This window comes from Macaca nemestrina, chromosome 4, assembly GCF_043159975.1.
Source record: "Macaca nemestrina isolate mMacNem1 chromosome 4, mMacNem.hap1, whole genome shotgun sequence".
Taxonomy (NCBI): Eukaryota; Metazoa; Chordata; class Mammalia; order Primates; family Cercopithecidae; genus Macaca; species Macaca nemestrina.
The window spans coordinates 74,356,418-74,361,582 of NC_092128.1; the positions used below are offsets into that span (position 1 = coordinate 74,356,418).

At 36.7% G+C, this 5,165-nt stretch overlaps 1 pseudogene; it reads left to right on the plus strand.

The window, feature by feature from the left end:
* Positions 1-3,261: 3,261 nt before the first annotated feature.
* On the plus strand, positions 3,262-3,938 carry LOC105475909 (grpE protein homolog 2, mitochondrial pseudogene; annotated as a pseudogene).
* Positions 3,939-5,165: the final 1,227 nt, after the last annotated feature.

The following is a 5,165-nucleotide window of genomic DNA, read 5'->3' on the forward strand; positions in this document are numbered from 1 at the left end:
TTCAGTGTGAATTCTATCAGCTTTTGTTTTTCCAACATTTCAATTTTCTTTTCCTTACCAAAAAACAATTGTCCCCACTTAAGTATTATCTTCAGGATCATTAATGTCCAAGTAAATGTGGTCTGACCAAATAATTTGGCACCATAGCTAAGACCAAAAAAAAAAAAAAAAGTAAATAACTTCCAGAAGAATTAAAACACAGCTCTTTCTATTGGTGTAGGCATTTCAGTTCTGCTCCGAGACCCCCTCCGATTTAGCTAGAGATAGTTTCCATGGGAACTGAAGACTGTGCTCTACTGAGTCTTGAAATACACAAATATGAATTTTTGCTTCTTACAAGTGGGCAGCAATTTATCTCCCTAATACTTAATGGAAGACATTTGAATCTATTCTGGTTTGAGACCAAAACTGGAAGAAAGTCAGTTATGTCAATTATACAAAGCCTGAAATTGGATATTAGTAAAATTGAGGTGAGTACAGCATAGTAATATATGTCCCAGCTGTTTTAGCTTTTCCAGGGTATTTTTTTCCAAAGGGAGGAATATATTACTGTATTAAATACTTCTGCTACCTTGAAAAAAATTTAAAATTAATTTTCTTAATCCAAGCAGATTTCCCATTGTCATTGTTGCTTTTAAATAATCTCTTATGGAATATAGAGTGCAGAGTTGTAACAATACAAATACCAAAATTGATGTTTAATTTTTATGGGGTTTTTTTTGGTAGAGAAAAATTTGGGATAGATTAATGGGAATGTGCAAGTCAGTACATGAAGAAATAAAATGATTGCAAGCTATTGAGTTGAAAAACAGGTACAGCCTTTCAAAAGTCTAAAAACCCAAACCCATGACCTTATAAAAAGAAAATTGGTATTACTCAAGAACAAATCCTGACTTTACTTGAAAATATCTCTGCATAAATGTGTATAGCAAAGATAATAAAAGCAGCTAAATCTACCCCAAGCTGGAAAAAAAATCAAAAAAAGACAGTCAACTCCCTGGAGAGGAATCTGTTTCTCTTGGTTGTGACAATGGTTACCAAAGTCGTGGTTATATTTGAGAGGCCCTTGGCTACAAATCCATGATCTTGAAGACGTTCGGTAGAATCTGAAGCAAACAGACCACTATAATAGACAAACTTGTGCTTTCTAGTGTTCAAACACCTAGACCTTAACAAACTAAACTTCTCTTATTAAAAAGGCAAAGCAGCGATCAAGGTAATTATTGAAAATTTGGGGTTAAAACTCTTTTTATTTTAACTTTCCAGAGCAAAATGTTAGAACATGTCCAGCCAGTATTTTTTTAGATCCCATATATTTTAGAATCCTATAACAGGCATTGTAATGGGCAGGATAGAAACTAGACCACATAATGTCTTTGCACAATTTAGAAGACACACTGGTGTTGAGGTTCACAGCAAATAAAGCACAACTGGAATTTAAGCTCCCTCTCACCTCTTCATTCAGACACACTTCTGCAGTATATAAACTGCACAACTGTACAGGTGGCTCTGGCACAGGATCTTGAATATGCAGTGATGAATAGAACAGGCTAATCAACACCAGCAGAAACCAATAATTAGGATCTGATTATTAAAGGACTAGGAGTATTTAAGCAACAAATACTAATTGGATCAACATTCATTGACAACCTACTACATTCCAGGCACATTATGTGAGAAATACAAAGATAGGATCTGAGAACTACAAAAGAACTCTTGGCACATAATGACTCCATACAAACCCCTGCACTAAGAGACCTGATCAACCCTAACATGGTTTCTGGCTGCCTAAGACTACATCCCTGGAAAGACTCAACCCCTCTTTGAGTTCCTGTCTGAAAAAGCTCAAGCCTGTCGAAAGAATTTATTGTTTGTTCTAGCCAACACTTGACAATAGGCCCCTGACTCCCCTTTCTTAGAGAATTTACTAAAAAGAGCTTATAATCGTAAATCCTTCCTCTGTAACTTTGAGATATGTACGTATGTATCTCCTATGTCCCAGGGTATCTTTCTCAAGGACCTAAAAGCCATTCCTTTAAAATATAATCATCAGGAAAGATAGAACCTCTGTATCTCAGTCTCTGTGGGAAGATAGAATTCCAACTTCAATAATTGCCAACTAGCAGACACAGCTGGACTAATCACATTTACACTGACCAACCTTCTTACTTCTGGTAATTTTTTACTTCCCTGACACTACTTGAGCCCTGCTCACTTTTCCTTCCTACTCCCTTATTCTCCTTTTAAAACGCCCCATCCATCACCTCTGCACAAATTGGAGTGGAGCTTAGGTTGTTCCCTTACTGTCAGTAGTTACTGAATAAAATCTGTTTTTAGCAGTTGAACTAATGTCGTTTGTTTATCTTTGAGAGATCTAAAGAAAATATTCCAGTACGGAAAACAACCATGTTCAGAAATGACTATAAAATGCAAAATGAAAGCTATAATAGCACATTGATTAATTAAATTGAAAGTACAAAATAAGGCCTGTACATTGCTACAATAACAATATAGTATCTTAGAAGAAGGGAGAGATCCATCGTGCAGAGGTGAAAGGAAATAGAGAAGTGGGACTTTAATTAGAAATACAGAAGTGGAACTTTGTTTAACTTCAAATGAGAAAAATAGAATTGAATGTATATTGTCACATGTTCATATTACTACAAAAGACATAAGCATGGTCATAAACATGCCAATAAATTCTAACAGTCACAAGGGGAGAGATCTTGTCTGATTTTTTTTCATATCTGCATTATCAATGTGTAAAATACAATTGTCTCAATAAAAATTTATTGAATTAACTAATGAGATATCACTTATAAAAGGAAAGAAAGATATGTGATCTAAAAGACAGTTTATGCAAACTTAGTTGGTTGCTTTCCCATATTTTGTTGAAAGTTTATACACCAAGAAAATTTCAATCCTAACATGAATCTACAGAGACTTTCCACATGTACATTTGAGGCTCCAAGTTTCATAAATAATGATACAAGGAGAACAAAGTAAAGGAGAGCATATAACTTAAATTTATTTTACCCTTAAATAATATCTATTATAAACAAAATTAATTTTATAAAGATTTGAAAAACATTACAGAATAAAATGAGACTACAGAGACAAGAGTGAGAAGATGCTATGTATAAAACTTAGACAACAGACTTTCCACATACACAAAATTAGTGTTGCAGTGTTTTTTAAAGTAACAGAAAATTGTAAAGATAAAATTACAGGGCAAGTGCGCGTGTGCTGCCTCCGTCAGCCCAAGTCGGGAACATGGCCGTATGGTTGCTGTGGGCGGGCAGGCGCCAGGTGCAGCGCCTACTGGCCTCGAGTGCGGTGTGGGAGAGCAAGGAATGGCCGTTTCCATTCAGCACTGCTACCCAGATAACTGCTGGTGTGGACTGCTGTTCTGAGGACCCTCCTGGTGAGCTGGGCCCTCTCTTGCCGAACCAGCCTTAAGGGTAAAGCTGTTAAACTGGAGAAGGAAGTCCAGGATTTAACCATGAGATAGCAGAGAGCTGTAGCTGATTGTGAAAACACAAGGAGGCAAACTGAGAGATGTGTGGAAGATGCCAAGATAGGTGGCTGACATTTTGGAGAAGACTACACAATGGATTTCTGAAGAATCAGAACCTGGGAACCAGAAGCTCACTCTGGAGAAGGTCTTCCGAGGGCTGTCACTTTTAGAAGCAAAGCTGAAAAATGTGTTTGCCAAGCATGACCTGGAGAAGCTGTCACCCATTAGTGACAAATATGACCCCTAAGAGCATGAACTCATCTGTCATGTAACAGCTGCTGTTGGGGTGCAGCCTGGCACCGTGACATTAATAAGACAAGATGGCTACAAACTTCATGGCTGCACCATTAGACCTGAAGAGGCCATCAGCAACTGGATGTTCTCCCAGAGTCCAGTCACCTACGCTTCTTTTATTTATTAAACTAGGTTTGTATTGTATTGTACATGAGGTACTTCATGTGATTTGTTTTGGATTTAGTCCTATTGACTTTATTTCTAAGACATTCTGTTGATTTAATGTGACCTGTTTGATTTCATCAGAAGTCTTACCATTGGGCATTTGAACAGTGTGACAAGTGTCCCAATAGCCTGTATCAAAACATGCTTAGGAAAATTAGTACTCTGATGAATTTGAATCCGAAAGCCTTTTAACTATGTGTTTACAACTACATGTTCCTTCCTAGTGGTTCCTATAACAGGGATTGTATAGGATCTTGTATTTTGTGGGAAAAGGAGATGGTACAGATTGGTTCAACATTTGGGTACTTACAGGATAAAGCTTCATGGTTGTAGATAGAGACACAAAGAACCCTTCAATAAATCAACAAATCCAGAAGCTGTTTTTTTTTTAAAAGATTAACAAAATAGATAGACCACTAGCTAGACTAATAAAAAAAAAAAAAGAAGAATCAAATAGACACAATAAAAAATGATAAAAGAGATATCACCACTGATCCCACAGAAATACAAACTACCATGAGAGAATACTATAAACACCTCTACTCAAATAAAATAGAAAATATAGAAGAAATGGATAAATTCCTGGACACCCTCCCAAGAATAAACCAGGAAGAAGTCAAATTCCTAAATAGACCAATAACAAGTTCTGAAATTGAGGAAGTACCTAATAGCCTACCAACCAAGAAAAGCCCAGGACCAGACAGATTCACAGCTGAATTCTACCAGAGGTACAAAGAGGAACTGGTACCATTCCTTCTGAAACTATTCCAAACAATAGAAAAAGAGGGAATCCTCCCTAACTCATTTTATGAGGCCAGCATCATCGTGATACCAAAACCCAGCAGAGACATAACAAAAAAGAAAATTTCAGGGCAGTATCCCTGATGAACTTCGATGTGAAAATCCTCAATAAAGTACTGGCAAAACGAATCCAGCAGCACATCAGAAGTCTTATCCACCATGAAAAAGTTGGCGTCATCCCTGGGATGCAAGGCTGGTTCAACATATGCAAATCAATAAACGTAATCCATCACATAAACAGAACCAATGACAAAAACCACATGATTATCTCAACAGATGCAGAAAAGGCCTTCAATAAAATTTAACACCCCTTTATGCTAAAAACTATCAATAAACTAGGTATTGATGGAACATATCTCAAAATAATAAGAGCTATTTATGACAAACC